Genomic DNA, 24,197 nt, shown 5'->3' with positions numbered 1-24,197 from the left:
CTTTGGTTTAGCTCGTAAAATGAACGGTGGTCGACAAAAACTTTTGTTTCGATACAATATATCGTATATACATATATATAGATGTATAAAGATATATGTATTCGTATTTCGTTCGCGCTGCTCTTTCAGCAGAATGCAAAACTCTCCAAGGATTTCAAACTCGATGCCTTTGGCGTTGAAAGCAGAGCGTAAACTTTCACGTGGAAATAAAATTCGGCATTCTTCGTCTCATTCCTGTCATAAAATGTAATTTTCAATTAAGTACATTTTTCGAATTTTTTTAAAGTGCGAAAAAATTATTTTTCAATGAGAAAATAATTATATCTTAATAACAGAGGATCCCTCTGATTTTTTTTATAATGTAAGTTTCTCTACTATATTTTATTAAAATAGAATTTTTCCTGGAACAATATGATTTTTCTCTTAATTAAAAATATGAGTAAAAGAACAGGGAGAAAAACAATATTTTTCTTTTAGCAAAACAACAGGATTAATTTGTAAGATTAAAAGAATCGTTACAGAAATTGTAACGTGAAAAAAAACCTTTTTTAATAATTTTTTTCTAAAAAACCATTCAATTTTTTAAAAATGTTATTTATGAAACTCACACGTATTATGATCACTTTATTTACCTGTAAAGTGGCATACTTAGCTCCTCTTTATAACCCAGCAGTCAATAAAGTGTACATTATTTCCCTAGGGAAATAATGGGTACTTTATTTCCCTAGGGGCAATAAAGGACACTTTATTGACAGCTGCTCACAGGTCAATAAAGGACTCATTATTGCCCTAGGTCAATAATGGACACTTTTTGACCGCTGCTTATAGTTAAGGACTCATTATTACCCTAGGGAAATAATAAACACTTTATTAATCAGCTGGGTTAAATGGAGAAGCTTGGCATGCAAAGTAGAAAATTTAATTTCTCAAATATAAAAACTATTCCTAAAAATATAATAATATATTTTTGACTATTATTTTGCAATTTTTAAATCTACTGTCATTTTCAATTAACAGCATTTCTCTCCGGTGACCTAAAATTAAACAAAATTGAAATTTATTATTAATCAGGAGATTTTAAATTATTGAAACGTTCAGTTCATTTATAAATTACTGGCATTATCGACTGCTATTTATTTTTAAAGTAACGTACATCTACTTTTCTCGCTACATGTAGTAAAATAAAATTATCTACATTATTTTGTTGAATATATGCTGAAAATATTAACAACAATTCAACAGAATTTCGAGAATTAATATTAATTTAAGAAAAAACTTTTATTTTATTTATTTTTTTATAAATAATAATTTAAATGGTATTTTTTATTTTACATGTAGAATAAATTTTACAAATTGCGAGTATTTTTATTGCCTAAAAGTACTTCGTCTGATACAGTATATATGCATGAGGTTTTTGTCTTGCCTGCTGATTTTTGGGGTAAAAGCACACTGAGTAAGCTCTGTCTATATTCCTGAATGTATATATATATGTAGAGCAGTAATCTTCTTAACGCCCCTTGGAGAAAGCATGCGACCCAACCACTGAGACACCCACAGACGAGGGTTGCAGACTGCGGATGGTAAATGAGGGAACGCGGTATTCTACAGAGATGGACGCTTCCCAAGGGACACTGACTAATTGTCCCGATACTGATTGAAGGACGCAGCACCGCCATTTCCCGTCGGAAACCCGAGGCAGTTTAAATTCGATTTCCTACTGTGCAAAATCTATACTCCTATATATCGTTTATTGAACTCCTCGCCCCTTTTTCCCTCCTCTTCACTCGATACTTTAACTGCAATTTTAACAGAAAAATTTTCTTCATTTCACGTTTATTCGATTTTCTAAAAATTTCTATTGACCTGTTACATTATTCGATATTTCGAAAAACTTTTTGAAATAGATTTTTGTTATGTTGTCGAATTTGAATTTATATAATGGCTGAAAAACTAGTTTTTATTTTGCAAGGTCTGTGGAAAATTACTATAAACGCTTAGAGACTTTCTAGTAAGGCTGGAAATGAAGAATTTCTAGCTAAAAGGCTAGGAGGATCTGGAAGATCTAGGACTTAGGAGAATCCTTCTAGGTTGTGTGGAAATGGTCGTCGATGTTCTGAATGACTCACTAGAAACGGAACTCGAAAATGCCAATGGAAGATCTATTAAGACTTTGGAGTTCGCACAGTTTACGAGTCTTTTAATTTTAAAGCTCTGAAGATACTGGCTGAAGGAACCATTATTTTTGAACGCTTAAGTAAGGTATATAGTCAACTTGACTAAATAATCCTGAAGCATTTGTACATCACATCTATATTAATGGCCACGATTTGACAACGATTGGGAATGCTGAAGGCCAACATCCCTAAGTTCTCATGTGTTGATTGAACCCTCTTATATTCATACTCGGTTTTGACCGCTTTTCTGCCACCTTACCTACAGAAGTTTTTAGAGGCCTTTTCTTCTGCCTCTCCTTTTCTCCTCTTAACTTGAGCTTCTAATTATTTTTTGAGACTCTAAGACAACGATTTTTAGAACAATTGCGTTCAAACGGTCTCCTATTTGTCTTCAGTCGCGACGATCTTCCTCTGATCACACCAAACACTGATAGTAGTGCTGCTCCTCCTCATTGGCTTTTTCATACATCTGCTTCAATTGCTCCAAAAGCGCTTTCAAAATTATTAGTCCGTCCTCAATTATCATGTGAATACTCTTCTGGACATTGCAAATCTCACACTGTTAGATTCCGAACTGTTTTGTTCCCAGTAGTGTTATATTGCTAACTACCAACACGCTCAGAAGTGTTAGACGACGCCATGTTACATTCCCGGGTAAAAAAATGTTGGCTACCTCAAGGCTACCTTAAGGCTACCTCAAAGATACCTCAAGGCTCACTTAAAGCTCAAGGCTTGTTTGAAGCTAAAAACTCGTCTAAGACTTTAAACTGAACAAAGACATAAGTCTCACTAAAGGCTCAAGACTTGTTTGAAGCTAAAAACTCGTCTAAAACTTAAAACTGAACTAAGACTTAAGGCTCAAGGCTCACTTAAAACTCAAGACTTGTTTAAAGCTAAAAATTCGTCTATGGCATCAGATTGACCTAAGACCAGAAAGACTCGCTTAAGGATCAAGCCTTACTTTAGGCTCAAGATTTGTTTGGAGCTAAAAACTCGTCTAATACTTAAGACTTGATTAAGGCTTAAAGCTCAAGACTTTTTTAAAGCTAAAAAGTCGTCTAAAAATTAAAACTCAACTAAAACATAAGGCTCACTAAACAAGCCTTGAACGAGTTTTACATCTTAGATCAATCTTAAGTCTTAGAAGGCTTAAAAACCTTGAGACTGAAGCGAGTATGAAAAATCATAGTTCAGTTTTAAGTCTTAGACGAGTTTTTAGCTTCAAAAAAGTCTTGAGCTTTAAGCGAGCCTTATGTCTAAGATCAGTACTAAGGCTTAGATGTACGATTCTTTAGCATTAAATAAGCCTTGAGCCTTGAGTGAGCCTTATGTCTAAGTTCAGTCTTAAGTCTTAGACGTGTTATTAGCTTCGAACAAGTCTTGAGCCTTAAGTGAGCCTTATTTTTTAGTTTAGTTTGAAGCCTTAAATGAGTTTATTGCTTCAAACAAACCTTGAGCCTCAAGCGAGCCTTATGCCTAAGTTCAGTCTTAAGTTTTAGAAGACAAGTTTTTAGCTTCAAACAAGTCCTGAACTGTAATCGAGCATTGAGCCTTAAGCGAGCCTTGAGGTAGCCTTAAGGGATAGCTTTAAGGTAGCCAACATTTTTTTACGCTGGTAAAAAACTTTTAAGGTCGTATTCTTAATTCTAAGGAAAATGCACAAAGTTTATTCACTACTTCGTGACAAACGATAAAAGTGTGGGTTTCCGACTGTATAGTAGATATATAAGGAGAGTTCTGTCTAGAGATTCCTGCACCGACATATTACCGACACTTTTTAGCCCAGACTCCAACCACTTAGCCAAGACTTAAAACATTGTGGGGGGTTGTACATTTGTATCTTATTTCATAGATTCTTTCGCTGTCGTTATTACATTTCTCATGGCTGATTTTTTAATTTCACTTTTCTTCTTTTTCTTCATACTTTCTTATGATTGATTCCCATGCCCAATTTTCATTTTACCTTCATTGCATTCGTTATAGCGTAAGCTGCAGCTCTTTCACTAAAATTTGCGTATGGAGCAAAGACGCGTTGCCAAGCACCTCTTGCAAATCTTTTTGTTAATTTTGTTTCTGGACTATAGTACTGACAGTAATAGTCAATATTATGCAGTTGCTTACAATAGCGTCCATTTCTAAAAATAATTTTACTAAGAATTCTATTTATTTATTTATATTTAATACACTAAGTGTATCAATTACATACACTTGACTGAAACATACAAGTTATTACTAATTCAGATATGTAAATATAGCTCTACACATATATGCTTAACGTTTAGTAAAGACATAATATTACTGTCTTCTGTTAGCTATACCTAAATACAATATTATACATTACGAATATAGACGGCTTCTGCTTTAAGAACAACTCTATGACACAAATAACTTAAGGTTACTGACAAGAAAATTGCAAAATCAAATCCATTTCTATTTTATTTCTTTCATACTATTACTTCCACATCAAAAATTTTTTAGTAATAAAAAATTTTCAATACGACTTTTTATTCATTTATGTTTGTTGACAATAGGAGACAGAAAATGTTTTTACCTCTTTGACATTTTTATCAAAATACTAAAACTTCTTCTTCTATTGGTAATAATATTTCAGTACAGGTTCAATATTTCTTAAATGTATGTTTCTCTCCGTTTACCTTTTCCTCCTTTAGAATTATTAAACTCATCAGTATTCACTGAATTTACATTAAAAAGATTTTCTTTCTCACTGATCAAAGAAAAATTGCTCAAAGACTCCTTACTTTTTCTCCGGCAAAAAAAAGAGAGATTTGATTAACGGAAAAAATGTATTATATGTTGCTTTTCATCTTTTTAGAAGAATCGATAAATTTATTTCAATTTAAAATTAATTTTCATTCTCAAGAAGATTATTATTGAAAAAAAAAACAATTGCGAAAATTTTTTTTTCATAGTTCAATATATGCGTAGGACAGTTATATAATATGTAATAATTCGCTCAAAAGCATGCCAAATCATTGATTCATTTCTCGATAATAGGTTACATCCGTTTGTTTATTTTGAAAATAGACACACCATTCACAGTCAGCGCATTGTCATTGTGTCATGAGACATTTTATGAAACAATTTTATTTCCGCCACCGTCGTCGTATCAATATTACTTCACGTCAAATTGGTTATCGATATCCAAATCCAATCAACAACCAACTATATTCGCGATAATTTTGACTTTATTATAACGATCCATCGACAAAGTTTCTTCGTACTCGAAATTGACATTTACGCATCGCTTCAAACATTAAATTCTCACTGGAATGAAGAATGTAAATTATTAATTGCTAATTCAGCTCTGATATAATTGGATTTGTTTTAGTGCCATCGCTAAGTGTCTCGTTGTTTTATTAATATTGGGCCAACACTGGCAAAGACTGAACCAATATGACTTCAAAAATGTCAATAATGACGAAATTTCTGTTCAAAGCTGGAAGAAATAATAGTATTCATAATAGTTTAGAATTACGGTATCAGTGGCAGTGTGGATTCAAAAAAATTTGCAAAACTGGCCCAATATGGGTTTAAAATTGGCAACAACAATTTTGAATTTGTAATAAAAGTAATAATTGGATTTGGATCACGATTAAGGTGACAGTGACAGCGTGCGTCCGAAGTAGTAAAACTGGCCCAATGTGGGTTTAAGATTGTCAACACTAAAACATAATTTGTGCAAAACTGGTGATTATAAAAAAACAAATAAGTTTCGAATTGGATTTTTATATCGATTTCGATATACCAGCTGAATTGTGTGTCAAAAACTGTAAAAACTGGCTCAATATGGGTTTAAAATTGACAACACTGGAATAATATTTTTCTCAAACGGAAATTGTGAAGATAAAAATAACGAATTACAAATTTTGAATAATTAGAAAAGTTTCAACGAAAAATGGATGAAATAATAAATATATTTTGTCCCCCTCCCGTGATCCCCATCCTAATAAAAAGTCCATTTTCTCTTTTCCCATAGGGGGATGTAACCTTCATTCTCTTATTATACCTTCAGAACATTACCTCTCGTTCCACTAATCCTCCTCATTTACATCCTGACGGTCTTCTTATCGTAAAATGAAAAAGAAATATCCTCTAAAACCGTATCAATAGAGAAAATTGGCTAAAATCGATTTTATTGAGAATATGGAACGCAAAAAAAATGTCATATAAAATGTAAAAAAAAAATTAGTTTTTTATTTTAAAGTAGACAAATGGTGGATTATATCCTTCACTTTACTCTTCCCTATACGTTATATTAGCAATTGATTTTTTTTTTCGTAGTAATCCGTTACGGCAGTATAAATTTAGGAGTCAATTTTATTTCAAAGCTGGCTCAATATTGGCAGAGCTCAGCCATAACGATATTTTTTAGGGGGTTTTTTTTATTCGTTTGTTTACTGTTTAGTTCCGATTGTCTATTGTTTCAGTGTTGGTTTATTATTGATTATGTACTTTTTTTAAAAAAAAGTCCAAATTGGCTAAGCACTGGCACAAAATTTGACAATATCTGATTCAATATTGGCTGAATATTGGTTTGGAATTAATTTTCTTTTTGATTAACATTTCATAAGTCTTGGCTTGTCGTAAATTCTCTACTCGGTCTCTACTTCAGTCCTGGCTTAATATTGGCTCCATACTGGCTCAATATTAATTCGCATACAAATAATTGTTAATTCAGTTTTACATAAAAAATTAATCATCGTTGGCCTGACATAAATTTTATACTAACTAAAAATCTGTTTAATCCTGGTTCAATATCGCTTCTAACTTGGCTCAATATTGATTTCCATCAAAATTGGTTTAAATAAAAAAAAATAATTTTCTATTTCAATACCACTTTTATTTTGATTTAGCACCAGCAATAATACTAAATCGTTTGATCAAAGGATTCGCCGAATTGTAATTATTAAAGTAAAATTGTGGTTTTCAATCAAAGAAAAAAAAGCAAGAAGATTAAATATCATCAGTCACTGGATGAAATTTGTGGTTCATTCTTTTTGTCTGTATTTTCATTTTTAAATCGCAAAAAAAATGACAAACGATTCAATCTCTCTGGGGTATCGTCGAAAAAATCGAGAACGTTTTTCAATTTCGATATTAAATGTCCCGAAGCAAAAGCGCAATTTAATGTCGATAATCCGAATTGCACACAATGTCTCATTTTGATCTCACGTATGAGAAGGTTATAGCATAGGAAATATTGGAAAAATAATTTTATCGTGAAATTGCCATAAGAATAACGCACTGTAACCCTCACACAAAACGTTAAACAAGCGGAACTTTTATACCGGATGATCACAACCGGAGTTTAGGTGTTAAATGACAAATTTTTCCCCTTGCAATAGTACTCTTATAAATATATATATAGCACTATTATGTAATAAGATTATTTATCTTGGAATTCACATAGCAGTAGTTATGACGTTTATAAAAGTAAATGTATTCTGAAAATGCGTAAAAGTGCGCTATTTAAGTGACTGGAATAATAAAAAATATTAATAAATTGAAATTATGTGTGAAATAACAGTGCAGATAAATATTTCCACAAATTAATGCCACTCATCCTCACTTCTGCAGAGTATAATAACAAAAACGAATTTCTTAAAATAATTATCAGCGAAAAATGAAACTAATAAAATAATATAAAAATTTTATTCTATTTTTTGACAACAATATTTTTTACTAACTAACATTCTTAATTAACTTTTCTCATAATTAAAAAGTATTTTCACAAAATGAAATTATTCTACGTTTATTATTCAATTTACATGCATTGTTAATATTATTTATGAATAGGCGCTAAATGGGACAATTAAATTATCACAAACAATTTATGCGTAACTAAAGTTTTAAAAAAATCAAAATTCTATATTTATGGTCAAGTTTCATTAATTAATTTAAAGTACAAATACGAATAATAAATATTTTCTATCCTATTATCACATATTTTGGTGTATTATTTATTAATTTAAATATGTATAATTATTTATTTCAATTAATACAAGAATCGGTGGAATTTTGCACTGGTTCCAAATTTTAGCCAGAAGCTTTTAATTAATGTAAATATTTCAAAAAGCTGTACTTTAATTAATGAATACTTTCATGTGTGCCAATTTCCTCCGCGGCGGTTAAATTCATATTTTGATAAATTTACAAATTATTAATATTTTAGTAAATTTTGGAAAAATGTACAAATTTTTGTTAAAAAAAATTCATTTTTTATTAAACAAAATAATTTTCTATTTACAAAAATGAAATTTTTTGATATAAAAATGGTGAATATTGTTAAAATTTTACTCTTCTTTTATAGTTAAATATTGTCTCTTATATTTTCTGTATTTTATGGTAAACCTGTTTATGAATCGATAATTTTTCACGCCTTTTGATAGAAATTTTATATATATATATGTGGAATTACTTAAAATAAAACGTCTTTCAAATTTGAATAAAACGCCAACAAGTTTTACGGTTCTTGATATTTCTTTTATTGATCTATTTTCAAAAATGGAAAGTGAGAATGCGCATATACACTGGAAATATAATCTGGCATTGAATCGATATCATTTTTAACAAAAAAAAAAAAATTTCAATTGTCGATTAAAAGTAAAATTTATTTTGCCATAAACTGTTAAGTAATCATTTCTTTAATGATTTTTATGAAATTTATTTTGAATTCAATATAAAAATAGACACGTTTAATCGAATCAATTATTTTCATTGTTTTCTTCGAAAAAATATTGTTATACCTCAATATCATATTCTTTTGCAGAATTGTACACTGTATAGTGTTGGTAAAATAAAAAAGAGAATAGAACTGTATAAACATGATTATGAGCGCAAAATAAAAGATCTCGGGGATAGAGTAGAACAAAGGGATAGGAAAAAAGTTTTTTTTTTTTGACCAGAGGCAAAATATTGAGCACTGAGTGGAAGAAAAGAAAAGTCGACATGCAGGGATAAAAATGAAAAGAAGAAAGAGAGAGAAAAGAGAGAGAAAGGTGCAGAAAGCCATGAAAGCGAGAGAAAGCGAGTTATAGTTTTGGAGGGCTGACGAATATTGATCCTTGCTGGAGGTGAATGCCGGGTCCTGAACCCAGGATTCAACTCTGCGTTTCTCATGAAGCGTTTACGGTTATGTCACGTGCGCAACTGCTGGAAAAACCTCGACAACAAAATACTATTTTATAAGATTCGTGCCTCTCTTTCAAAGAAAGAAATACAACAATTTAAAAGCTTTTCTATCTTCTCTTAAATTCATTCTTTACACTCCATTTCACGCTGATCAACAAGTTTTTGTTTATACTTTTTATATTATTTTGGTCGAATAACTTCATTCGATTGTAACAAAAAAAGACAAATTTTTTCTTGTATTCACTGAATCGTTAAATTAATTCAGATATTCTTCATTATAATAATAAGAAAATTATGTCAAAACAAGGATTTTATTCACTAAATAACTAAATTATACAATAACATTTGTATATTATTTTCTACAAACAAACAATTTTTTTTCGTACCACTAGCAATTTGTGTTCTGTTTATCTCGACAAAGCAGCTTTTGATATCGAGAAAACCTGAAATATCACTTGAAAACAAATGTTCTTTTAAAAATGATAAATAGAAGCTTGTCGACTTTATCTTCTTTAGCCCAGAGAAGTTTTACTCATTAGAATTAGAATAGAATAGACATTAGAGAGAGGGTTTCTAATCAGGGGGTTGATTTTGTTACTTTTCCACTTTCCACTCTCACTTCCCACTTTCCACTTCCACTCTCACTTCCCATTTTCCACTCGCACTTTCCACTTCCCCTTTCCACTCTCACTTCCCACTTTAACTTTCCTCTTCATACTTCCACTTTCCACTCTCACTTACCATTTTTTCTTTCCACTTCCTACCCTCACTTCCACTCTCACTTCCCACTATCCACTCTCATTTTCCACTTCCTACTTCCACTCTAACTTCCCATTTTCCACTCGCACTCTCCACTTCCACTTTCCACTCTCACTTCACACTTTAACTTTCCTCTTCATACTTCCACTTTCCACTCTCACTTACCATTTTCTCTTTCCACTTCCTACCCTCACTTCCACTCTCACTTCCCACTATCCACTCTCATTTTCCACTTCCTACTTCCACTCTAACTTCCCATTTTCCACTCGCACTCTCCACTTCCACTTTCCACTCTCACTTCCCACTTTAACTTTCCTCTTCATACTTCCACTTTCCACTCTCACTTACCATTTTCTCTTTCCACTTCCTACCCTCACTTCCACTCTCACTTCCTACTATCCACTCTCATTTTCCACTTCCTACTTCCACTCTAACTTCCCATTTTCCACTCGCACTCTCCACTTCCACTTTCCACTCTCACTTCCCACTTTAACTTTCCTCTTCATACTTCCACTTTCCACTCTCACTTACCATTTTCTCTTTCCACTTCCTACCCTCACTTCCACTCTAACTTCCCATTTTCCACTCGCACTCTTCACTTCCTACTTCCACTATAACTTCCCATTTTCCACTCGCACTCTCCACTTCCACTTTCCACTCTCACTTCCCACTTTAACTTTCCTCTTCATACTTCCACTTTCCACTCTCACTTACCATTCTCTCTTTCCACTTTCTACCCTCACTTCCACTCTCACTTCCCACTCTCATTTGCCACTTCCTACTTCTAATCTAACTTCCCATTTTCCACTCTAACTTTCCACTTCAATTTCACACAATAATTTCCCTCATCCCAGTGTGTGGAGTGTGAGACAGGAACGTGAAAGTGGGAATTGAAGGAGAAAAGTGAAAGTGTAAAGTGAGAGGGGAAAGTGAGAGTGGGAAGTGGAAAAGTTACAAAATCGACCCCAATATTTCGTAAGCCTTTTTTAGAATGATTAGTGTTGAATCAAAATGCTTCTCGTAGCTCGGTAGCAAATGAACTTCAAAATCCTCTGGTACACTGAGAAAATTTTGGGGACGTTGTTGCAGCATTGACAAAATGCTGTGGTGGCTCTGCATTGAAAATTCTGCTTTTGAGCCATCTTTAGGTTAGATTGAGTGACTTGGATTGAAAATAACTTTCTTTCCTTTCGAAAAGTCAGCATCTGCCCCTAGGAAACATTTAGCACCTAACCCAAAAGTCAGTTACCGCTCGAAAAAAAGAAACGAATTTAACTTTCACGGATCTCTGTGTGCTCCTCGGTAAAGTTGCGCTCTAGCTCGCAATAAAACGCAGCTAAACCACCTACTGGAGCAGCAACGTCCCCAAAATTTCTCAGAGTAGTAAAGATCTAGGAAGTTCTTGGAGTAAAACAGTAAAAAAATTAAAAAGTAAGAAGAGCTTTAGCCAAAAAAAAACACTCCATGGAAGTCGTATTAATAGAGAGTTTTTATTGACTAAATGTTTACTGCTATTTCTCAGTTTTTCTGTCATTATATTCTGTGAGGATTTAAGAAGCCGTAAGTAAATCATTGAAGAATGTTGAAGACTAGAACCGCTTGGCTTTCTTTAGGGCAATTCTGAAGACTGTACAACTTCTTGACCCTGCGACGTTGTTAATATTCTCCTTCCCATCGAACTTCTCTTGGCATAAAAACCATCTTGGGTTCTTCTTACAATCCACTAGTTTGTGATCCTCTTCGCACCTAAGGCACACAAGTGACCTTTCTACAGCTTTACAGTTTCTTCGTATATGGACAAAATTAAGGCATTTATTAAGCTCTTCTTCTAACAGGACAAGACACAAAGTCAATCTTTTTTATCTAATCTTTTTCTTGACTGCTGACTATAATTGTAAGCCATAGTGTATTTAGTTCAATGACCGTCACCATTCTGCTTACTACCGGTCCAGCCGAAATTTTTTCTTCCTGGACGTCTTTTTGTTCCGTATAGAAAGAATTTCCAGCGTAGTTTGGCGGTTTGCCATTTGTTCCTTACCAAAGACTCCGATTATCTTTGTCACCTCGTCGGTCAAGGACACATTATTTGTCGATCCTCCAATTTTAATAAGGATGTCTCCTCTCTTGTTAGGGGGTCTTGCACCCACAATTTTTGCTTCGTCTGACTAGCCTCCGGGTTTGCCTCTTTACGAAGTTTCTTCAGCACTGCGACGTACGTCGTACCTTTAACCACTTTGACGATTATCATTGTTCGTTGTTGTGGCTTTTATCCCTTGTTGACTGAACTTGGCTTTGCTGCCAACTTCGTTTCCATGCTTTCGCTCTCTTTTTGAGGTCCCTCCTCCTTTTCCTTTTTGGTTTCTTTTCATGAATACTTTTTCATTTCTAGTCTTGAGACCTCCAAGACAAAGTTCTTTAGCACCACTGCGTTAAAACTCGGGCTTTTTTGTCATTGCTTCGTGTTTACTTTTAACTTCCTGTATTGGCTATGTTAAGCTTCTGAGTCCATCCTTGATTGCCATATTGACATTCTTCTGGATTTCACAGGACTTCATCAATTTGCTAATCTCTTTATCCATTTTTAATATACATGCTGCCTCCTCTTGCAGTTTTATGGATTCGTCTCGATCTTTATTACAGTAAATAATGTCATTAGCAGAAGCATCACTAAAGGCAGAAACGCAACTGGCTTGACTTGCTACACTGCTCGTACTTCCTCGTCTCGCCGCCTTGTTCGCAATGATCTGTGGTACTCTCAACACGTTATTGCCCTCCTGCCATTTTAGGCTACTGACCACTCCACCTCGCTTCACGTTTGATGAACGGAACCAGTGAGGAATTTAGCCTTTAACATTATCCTGAAGGTACTTTTTCATGTTCTTATAATTGCTCATACTTAATATTTGTTCCGTATCGAGGGACGATCAAACTTTAACAGGGCACTACCCCAGGTGGAAAAGTTAACATTAGCTAATGATACTAACGATAACTGACGTTAGGCTAACGTTTGGTTAACCTTAATCTAATGGTAGTGTCCAAAAATGTCATTAGATTAACGTTAGCCTAACGTTAGTCTAACGTTAATATCATTAGCTAACGTTAACTACCATTAATTTTTCCACCTGGGACCATCTGACCAAGATGGGCTCTGAACCGCCTCCGTTAGTTTCGGTCTCAAATTTCGCAGATGAATGGTCCCTTTTCGTCGCTTGCGCTACTCCACCGTGTGGCTCTTGTTCTTGTTCTCTACTCTCTGCGGCCTTAGTCGAAATCTTTTTTGCTTTTTCTGGGAAATTTCTGAAGACATTGCAAATTTCTGATCCTGCGTCGTGGTTAGTATTCTTTTCTCCTTCGAAATTCTCTTGGCATGAAGAAATAGGTGGGCTCTTTTCACAATCCACTAACTTGTGGTCTGCATCTTCGCACTTAAAGCACGCAACTGACCTATCTACAGCTTTGCAAGCTCTTTCTATGGACAAAGTTAAGGCATTTATGACACCTTATGACCATAACTCTTCCTCTAACCGAACAAGACACAAACCCAACCTTTATATGTCCAATCTCTTCCAGCTTGTTGGCATCTTCCTGACTGGTAACTATAATCGCGAGCTTTACTCCTCGCTTATTTGGTTCAAGGACCATGACCATCCTGTTTCCTGTTGATACCATCTAAATTTTTTCTAGGGCCTCCTGGAACAATTATTATTAATATTATTATTATTTCAATTATTTCTATCATTATTATTATCAATTCGATTATTATTATTATTTTTTTTTTGCGTACAGTAATTCGAGACTATAAAACACATAAATGTTCGTCATGGTTAACCTAATTATGTCAACAGTCGACTGGTTCTGCATTTGAAGAGATAAGCGTCAAAAGTATGACATATAGATTCGTTTTACAAGTGGAATATTGTGAACTAATTTTGTTAAGTCTCATTTTGGAATATTTTGCAATCCAATTAACGAATATTGATTTTATCAATTTATTATCATGCATAATTAGTCAAGAATTAATAATTAACCATTAGGTATTATCAATTTCTAAATTACATGCACAACTTGAAATCATCCACTTGATCATAAATTACGAATAAATAAAATTTATTTTATATTTTATTTTTGATTCGATTATGAGTAAAAATTTCCATTACATAGAAAAAATTAATTAGAAAAAAAGTTTTCAAGAAACGCAAATTGCAACGTTTAATTCAGAATAAAATAAAAAGATTGGTTGATTAAGATTCTTTTTTTTTACATTTAACAAAAAAGAAGTAAATTTATAAAAAATGTATTCATCTCGAAACCTTTAATCTTGAGGTTGGATAGAGGAATATGTTTTGCAACAGAAAATCTGATTTTAAAAAAGAAATTTTTTCCTTTCTTGACTTTTTTTTTATGTTGATGGAAAGAAGCATATTCTTCGTGTTGTGTTCTGATGCTCGGTCTTTTTACGTATTTTTACCTCGCAAGATAAGTTTCATGAAAAAAGAGAGATCAAAAGAAAAGATTTTTCTTAAACCGAATACTACGCTTCAAATGCAAAAGAAGAAATGTCGTTTTTTATTACAGTTTCAGAACTTTAGAAGAAAAAAAAAGAGTGGCCGCACATTCGTTCAATATTAAAGACACACTATGACTGTAAAGGAAAAATGCTAGACATTTAAATTATCTGCTTATACAAAAGTTTCAAGAAAGTTTAAGTATTTTTCTTTTTAATGCAAAATAAGAAATTTTTTGAAGCAGTAGTAAAAGGCAGTATGAGTGAGAAAAAAATTTTAATGTACTCCTTACAATTACTTTGTTTGCGCCATTGTCATTTTTAAAAGAAACGATAATGTTGCAATACTCAAAAAAAAATTTTTTAATTTATACTATTGATTCACATTTGATTTCTGAATATGCAGTAGACGGCAAAATTGGAGCTTTTTTATATTTTTACAAATGTATGTAGAGAATGCGAATACCTATATATCTATGTATGTATGCATATTCAGAAGATCTTCAAGTGAGCATGCAATTCGGTTGCCAAAGAAAACGGGAACATGTGTTTGAATGTTTGAAGAGTTCATTCGTTTAGTGAAGGGTAGGGCACAAATTTAGTACACATATTTTACACATAGACGGTTTTCTTTGAAACTAGTTTGACTTTTTAATTACATCAAAGAAAATTTATTCCAAATATGATGGAAATTAAGGAAAATTTTTTGTTTTATGAAAAATATTGAAATTACGATAAAATTTTCTTTTAAATTAAAAATATTTACAATTTGGTTTCAGTCGATAAAAAAAAATTCTTTGAAAAGAATAGAAATCGATATAAGTACTAACGTCTAATTTGTTTATTTAAAAATACCTGTGATAAATGAAATATATCTTTTGCAACTTCGGTCCAAATATCCGTAAGTAAATTTTGATGCTTCTCGTAAATTTCCGCAATTAGTTAAAATTAATTGACAAAATAATTTATTTAATCGTCCCATTGCGAACATTTACTGTTGAGTTGCGTACATTAACGATCTAAATGGTTTTGCATTTATTCGACAAGTTTTGTAGCTTCATCTATATATTTTGAAATGACCAGCAAATGTTATAGCCAGAAATTGTTATGTATGAACTCAATTATTCTTTGTACTGTTTTTAGTTTGAAAACTAACTAGAAAATCTAATTTGCTATTCCTAGGCAAATTTTACCTTGACATCAATTTGTTTTCTTGATTACAAATAGGTTACCCTATTCAAGCAGAATTTTCGAATTTTCACTAAATACGAATTGACAAATTTCCAATTTGGGAAAAGTAAACAAAAATCGTGTGCACACTTTTATTTTAGACAGATTTGCATCATCGACAAAATTTATTTTTATGTAAAGGGTTCATCAAAAACAAGATTCTGCGTTTACAGAAGCTTAGATACTTTCAAAAATTTTTTCAGGCTTGACCTGGCATCGCTTCCTAATATGGAGTACATTTTCTTGATTTTTACATTCCTGAGGATTGTCATATTCAATCAGGAATTAGTTCCAAGGAGAATTAAGCTTAACACGAAAATGAAACAATAGAAATGTTTTCTGTATCTGGACTAAGCAGCTTCTGTTATCTAGGAATCAGTGGAACAAATATTAGTTTATTCTTCGGTCAATTCACGGCACAATACTGGTTTAGATTTACTCATCAAAACAACTTTTTTTATCAAGGTGATTAGTCAGGCCTTCTGGTCAATGACCTCTTCGCGTCAGGTCTCAATTGTCACTGCCATGAGGACTTGATCCCTTCTCCTAGCTCCATCGCTCTCCCACCCTTTTCCTTCTTACTTGAATTTCAATTTCCCTTGTTCTCGTCGACAACAATCGGGCCATAAATTTCGGAGGTGGACTCCATTTGGGATGACAATTATCTTTCGTATTCAGGTGCTCCTAAATATTTCGAAAGCCTTCCTTAGAATGATTAGTGTTCAATCGAGATGCTCCTCGTATCCTGGTAGCAGATAAACAGAAGAATCCACTGGGAGTATGGAATTATAAATTAAGGGTGTGAACTTCACTTAGAGTCATAATTAGCTTTCGTATTCAGATGCTCCTGAATATTTCGAAAGAATTCCTTAGAATTATTAGTGTGGACTCGAGATGCTCCTCGTAGCTCGGTAGCAGATGAACAAAAGATTTAGCAAGCAGACATCGGCTTTTATAATACCATTAGTGGATCCTAAGGGAGATGAATATCAAATCCGATTAAAAAGAAAAACTATCCTTCAATTCTTTACAAGATTTCTGAAAGCAAAAAATAAATTACTCTATTATCCAATCATAAATTATTAATAATTTAAAAAGAGCAATTTTTTCCCTATATTAAAAGAAATAAAATTCTTAAAATCTTGTTCTAGGTAAACCTTTTTTGACGAGAAATTTTGAAACTTCATAAAGAATTTAAAATACGATGAGGTTTGATAAATTCTTTCTAAACTAAGAAAGAAAGTTAGAGCAAACTTGGGGATGGGGCCTATTGTGCGGTGGAAAGTTTATGCGTCTTTGTTTTTTTATGAGGGAATATAAGAAAAGTACGGTATAGATCAGTGAGGGTGAGAGAAATAGAAGTTGCCTCAACAAGAAATTCTTTTTATATTTACCATCGCCTTCGTCCATTGCGCTGTTCAGTGCCGGTAATGAGAACGTTCCAATGTCTAACGAGAAAACCCTTCTCTTTTAAAGAAGGAAAAGAATGCGAGCTAAACGAAATAGGGCTGAAAATAGAAGGCAAAAGGGAACGTTGTGCCATTTGTGACCCGCAGAAAATTGCTAGGACACCACGTTGCTATGGTGTCTAACGTGTGTGGAATAACAGGACAACACAGGTGGACGTTATAGATCACCTCATGTTTTTTTATTGCGCAACACTATGAACATATAACCACGTCAAAGACAATTGGTATTGACTACAGTGTCATTATTCTTTCTTATAAAAATTCACCTTCATTGAAATAATTTTCTCTATTCCCTACAAAATATATTTTTTTTAATTACATAATTCTGCTTCCAAGAATCTTTCTAAGTTATTCAAGAAGTTTTTATTATTCACCTTATATTTTTATTTTCCGTTTTTGTATTGTTCGGATGAGAGATTTCTTCAATACAGTTATCTGCTTCGAAAAACTTTTTTATAAAGCGAAATACAACATTTCTGCCGGCCACACAACTGAGTTCAGTGTAGCTTCTCTATAACAACTTTCCACTAGCTGTGGAAAAACCGAAAACTTTTTTCCCCAGGTATAACGTCCGGTGGTCCTGAAAGTTCAACGAAAGAAAAAAAAAAGTCTGGGAAAAGAAGACTTTCCAACTGTCCGTTTAGACTTATTTGGCCCAATCCCCGTCGAACTTTTATAAGACTTTAAGAGAGATTTGGTGTAAAGAGTATCAGAGACGACGGGAAATGATGCCTCCTATACTTTTTTTCATGCAACTCTATACAATAAACTCTTCTATTTTTCACTTTTATGAAAACTGATATGTGATCATTTTTTTACTTAGAATCCGTTATGTAAATAGTAGATCTATATTGAAATAAAATTTTAATTAATTCATCTTTATTATTCCATTAGAATTCACTTTTAATTCTGTGGATCTTATCAATTCTAAAAAGGGCTCCGATATTTAAAATCGATTTTACATTAATTTGAATTTAAAGATTTAATTAGGCAAAGTCGAATATTATTTTAATTAAACAATCATGGAACAATTATTTTAATCCATCGATGGATTAATAGATTAGAAGATAGACTCATTGAATAAAAATTACATGATGCTTCTGCTTTCGATAACGATTACAAATCAAATTTTAATGACACAATAAAAAGTCAAATGAACAGTTTGAATAGCATAATGAAAATGAGAATTAAATGCTCAATCTGCAATGGGAATATGATTGATAAACTGACTGATTTTTTATCTGAAAGAAGTACCCTAACTTCTTGGGTTAGGGTAACTAAAGACCCAACAGTTCCAGAATACCTTCTAGATAGAAAAACTTGAAAAATTGAAAAAATATTAAGAAATACATTTGTCTTGAAAGTTTCTTAAATTATTCACTTTTGAGTACTTACTTTTTAAAGTTTTTGCGATGAATAAAGATAATTTATTTTGCATACTACTCACTGTCAGCGTTGTTCAACCAACATTTTATGGAGTCTGACTAACTCAAATATTCTTTATTTTATATCCTGCAGGTTCTATACACAAATTAGAAACGTAGACTTTATTGGACTTAGGACATCTATTTTTTAAGTTAAAAATAAATGTTTGTAACCTCAGCGATAAAAGCCTCTCCTTTGAAATCTTTATTTATTTTGATCGAGGGTTCTCCCTTTTTAGCAGGTCTTATTTCTTTTGCTGTATTTTGATTGATCTAAAACTTAATGACTTTATGGAACTTACTATAGTTACAATCTTTTCTTTACAAAACTTCTGTTTCTTCATCCACACTGTTCCTTTGCAAAAACCTCATAACAATGATTTTATCATAATGTAAAACAGTCCAAGCGCAATGTTCAATTTATATAACATTTAATTAATATTCTCAGTGTTGAGCAAAAGTTTCTTTTTAATCACTTGAGCTTATTACACGTTTCGTGTGAAAGTGAAATATGTATTTTCAACTGTTCTACATCAGCTTCATTTGAGAGGTATATCTATAAGGTTCGTAGAATGTTCCTATCTCATAATTCAGTTTTCATAATTTTCGAAACATTCAACAACTTCTACTTAAATGTAGGGTCTAACTAGAAACTTTCGCCACTCTCTGGAACATTATACAAACAGTAGAATATATTATCACATTACACGGTAATTACATAATCATACATATACATGTACATTCTACTTAACAACATGTTAATTGACAATTTACTAATCTTTCCTTATTTTATGTAATATCAAGTGTCATAGTAGTCTGCCATGTAAAAATAAGTAGAATATAAAAGTTTGATTCATTGACATTTTCATTTATTTTAATGTTAAGCGAACAGGCCCTTTCGTACATTAAGTACTCCTAATTCTAAGAGCATTCTACTAGCACCAATTCTGAATGTACGAATTCCATCAAGATCCGTTGATTTAGTAAACTTTTTAAAGTTAATGACAACAGGTGTTAGAGTTTGTGTTTGGAGTTTTATCTTCAGGAAGATTAAACAAAACTAGATTACACTTTCTTTTCGACCAATCAATAATTTCATTAACGCAGGCATTGATTTCGATTACTGGGTTAACTATTTGTGAACAAGCCTCATACTTGTCAAGTCTCTCCTCAATAACAGCAAGACGATCCACTCTACCCTCCATATTTGTGAGTTTAGAGAGCGTGTCATCAAGTTTGGCATTTATGTCCATAAAATTCTCCGACATTGTGGTAAAATTTTTGGAGACAGTTTGTGTTAAATGCTGATGATGGAATAGATATTTAGGAAGTGGCTCCTCTTCAGGACCACAATCAGCTTTCAATATCAATCACTCTTGACTATTACTCACACCTTTCTTATCACTAGTGTAAATTCAAGATGCTTTTTGTATCCTCGTAGTATAGACGGACTGAAGAATCAGCAAGCAAACCGTTATTGGCCATTGTTGACCATAATAAAAATCTTTTTCAAAGTAAATAGTGAAAATTCCAGAAGCTCCTCGTAGCCCGGTAGCGCAGGCGGACTGAAGAATTATCAAGTAGACGTTGGTTTTTATGATACTAGTTTCCGGACACTAACAGTTGTGCAACTACTTTTTATCGCCATACATTCTGTTGTCAGATTAGAGATTGAGAGGATAGCTTTCACTTAAGATCACAATCAGTTTTAGTGGAACTTTCCTAAGTGGTAGTTCCTTTTCAGACAGGAGTTATACTAAATTAATACAAGTGCAGCTCTTTTAAACAACCTTTTTACGGAACGCGTCAACATTATCAATTTATGAATTTACAAGAATTTTTCTCAGAACCTAAACATTGAAAAAATGCAAAAGAAGGAATATTTTTAAACACGAGATTTTTTTGTTTAATTTTTTTTATTTAGCTACGTTCAAAATCTAGCAAAGCATTGCCGACGGGGAAAATAAAAAATTTTATTATAGTATGGCTCAGAGCTTTTTTACTTTGGCTAAATTCTTTGGCAATAGATAGCTAGAGTTTTTCCATTTCCACGCGGATGTAACAAAAAAATTTAAAATTTAAAAAGAGATTTGCACATGAATATTTAGAATCATCTTCACAATGAATAAAACAATTTAAGGGAGTAATAGTAATCCAAAGATCGTATTACTATAAACCATCCTCTAAAACAGTGATACCACTAGAATTCAAAGTTCTACGTGCTAATTTACGAAGCGATGATATAACACCAGAAAGTTAGTTAAAAAAACAATTTTCAGCACTAATCTAACCAAGTGATGAAAACTAAATTCGATTTAATCGTAAATAAAATTAGAAACTTTCTTTCGCCAATGTCATGAGTAGGGAATATACCAGAGATGTACACCTGATATATCGATTCTAAACTAGAAAACTCGTAGAGAGGTATTTATTTTCTTGTTTTTTATTTTTTTTAGAAAACGATTACACCATTCCTATATAAAATTGTTTAAAAAGATAAAAATAGGATTCCAGCTTGTTGCACGAAAAATCCTATCTTTTTAAAGTGAAGGTTTTCTGTAGGGATTCGATTAAATCGGTATTCCAAACCATAGAATTTCTTATCATCAATAATAGAACCAATTATCTGCTGTGTTCATTCTTCTTTTCCTTGCTTCCAACCAAGTCGCAGATTTTTTCAATGACAGATAAAGGTTTTCGTTCATTTATAATCACAAAGAACTTGTTCATTTCGTTTTTAATTTTTTTTTCCTTAGCTCTATTTTTTGCTCGATAATGCAATTTAACGAAAAAGTTTACGTAAAACTCGATCGAAAATACTTTGGTTTGAAATCAGTGTAATTTTGAAAATTAAACTAAAAGACGAAATGAAAAAGAAATGCTTTTATAATAATTGAATCAAATAAAATGAAAAAAAGTGTGAATATTTTAATTTTTAGTCTAGCTATATGCAGCTAGATTTTATTCAAGCAATGTTCATGTTAAAGAGTAAGAAAATTGTGAAGAAAAAAATTATTTAATCAAAACCTTAGGATTTCTTGGCAATTTATAACACAAGCAATTTTCAACCGAAGGAAAAGGAAAGACGAAGCATAAAATAGGTCGGTATATTGGTGAAAACTTGGGGAAGCAGGACATCCCGTGCGAAATTGAAAATTAAAATTTATGATTGCGTTAAGCCCCTTAGACATTGCTTGAGGAAAAGTTACGAGGATGGGACATGAGAAAGTTTTTAAACAATACAAAAGAGATTGTAGTTTAATAAATTATTCAATCGAAAGGTTTTTCCCTTTTTCACCCAGATTTTGCATTAGAAAAGCGAAATTTTGATTTCAAAATTGCAAACCGCAAACCAAAAGTTTAATTTTAAACTTAATGACATTTTTTTAATTACATCTATTTTTCCATACATTGAAAATTCTTGAAAATTAAAAAGGACAATTTTGATAAAATATAAGCATTATCAGAATATCTAAAGGAAATGTGTACGATGCACTAGGAAATTTTAAGGTGAAGAAATATTTCGAAAGGCGGAAGCAATGCCGTCACGCAGCACATCGAGGGTTTCGTTCGAGCTCAATCGAACGCGAAGAGAGAATTAAAGCTGAAACAGGTTTCAAGCAATTTAAACCTCATGCATGTTAAGCACATTTCGCACTAGACCGAATGACAGTGTGCACTTTCATAATCTCCTCCAACGACCAACGATGAATAAATTAGTCTTCGCTATATTGCTCCAAACAACTTTAAGTGCTTAAAATTAACTTAATATTTTTTGTGCATACATATTACTCTCTTAAACAAACCAAAAGAAACTAAAATATTATCTCTCTTAAAACTGATATGGGTAGAGGGAAAATAATTCTGCAAATTTTATCTTAATTTAAACTATATACCTTTGTAGAAGCTGATTGCTTGTCGTTAATTTAAAATTACAGGGGGTTTATTCTGTAACTTTTCCACATCCCCTCTCACATCCCACCTTCCACTTCCTACTTTCCACTCTCACTTTCCACCTTCCACTCCTACTTTTACTTTCCACTTACACTTCCAACCTTCCACTAACACTTCCCACATGCTACTTTCACTTCCCACCTTCCACTTCTACTTTTCCTTCACACATTCCTTTTTCACTTCCCACCTTGCACTTCCTACTTTCCACTCTCACTTTACATCTTCCACTCCAACTTTTACTTCCCACCTTCCACTAACACTTCCCACTTGCTACTTTCACTTGACACCTTCCACTAACACTTTTCACTTCCTTCTTTTACCTTCCACTCTTACTTTTACTTCCCACCTTCCACTTTTACTTTCACTTGAAACCTTCCACTAACACTTTCCACTTTCACTTCTAATTTTCCTTCACACATTCCTTTTTCACTTCCCACCTTGCACTTCCTACTTTCCACTCTAACTTTACATCTTCCACTCCAACTTTTACTTCCCACCTTCCACTAACACTTCCCACTTGCTACTTTCACTTGACACCTTCCACTAACACTTTCCACTTCTTACTTTCACCTTCCACTCTTACTTTTACTTCCCACCTTCCACTTTTACTTTCCACTTGCAACTTTCACTTGAAACCTTCCGCTAACACTTTACACTTCCTACTTTCACTTCCCACCTTTCACTTCCTGCTTTCCACTCTCACTTTACATCTTCCACTCTTACTTTTACTTCCCACCTTTCATTAACACTTTCACTTTTACCTTCGACTTTCACTTGACACCTTCCACTAACACTTTCCACTTTTACTTCCATTTGCTACTTTCACTTTCCACCTTCCACTAACACTTTCCACTTTTACTTTCCATTTGCTACTTTCACTTGCCACCTTCCACTAACACTTTCCACTTCCTACATTTACTTCCCACCTTTCACTTTTCACTGTCACTTTCACTTTCCCACCATCAGGAGTGGGAAGTGAGAGTGGGAATGGAAAGTGGAAGGTGGGAAGTGAAAGTGGGAGTGGAAGGTGGGATGTAAAATTGGAAAGTGTAAGTGGAAGGTAGGAAGTGAAAGTAGCAAGTGGAAAGTGGGAATTGGGAGTGTAAAGTTAAAAAGTTACAGAATCGACCCCCAGGATGCTGCTTGCTTGAAATTAAGAGTATTACATAGAGGCAGCTCGGATTTTCTTCGTTAGGCAAAGGCGCACCTGTGTCGTAACTAATTCTAAATTTTTGTTTTCTGGTCGCAAAAATTTTCAAAGTGCTTCTTGCTTGGCGAGGAAAAAAGTTTTATTCTGATTGGTATGTATGCACTTGCAGTGAATGTATCTAAAAATCAAGTTACCTGGAGCCTCGCCTAGAGGTGCGCCTCGAAAAAGCTTTTTGGCTCCATTCGATTAAGAAATTCTGAGAGAAATTCTCGAGTTTAAAAATTTCTATTTACAATAAATCCATGTCTTATTTTCGCTCCAGTAAATTTTATAAACTTCTTGAGCTTCGATTTAACTGAATTAAAATATAGTGGCTTAAGG

General features: G+C 32.9%; 1 protein-coding gene across 10 annotated transcripts in view; it reads left to right on the top strand.

Annotated features, from left to right (window-relative positions):
• Window positions 1-24,197, top strand: part of LOC122509186 — a 166,464-nt gene that overhangs the window by 45,229 nt on the left and 97,038 nt on the right. The window lies entirely within an intron of this gene.

This window comes from Leptopilina heterotoma, unplaced genomic scaffold (assembly GCF_015476425.1).
Source record: "Leptopilina heterotoma isolate Lh14 unplaced genomic scaffold, ASM1547642v1 Lhet_6, whole genome shotgun sequence".
Lineage (NCBI taxonomy): Eukaryota > Metazoa > Arthropoda > Insecta > Hymenoptera > Figitidae > Leptopilina > Leptopilina heterotoma.
This window is presented reverse-complemented; position numbering and strand designations above follow the sequence as displayed.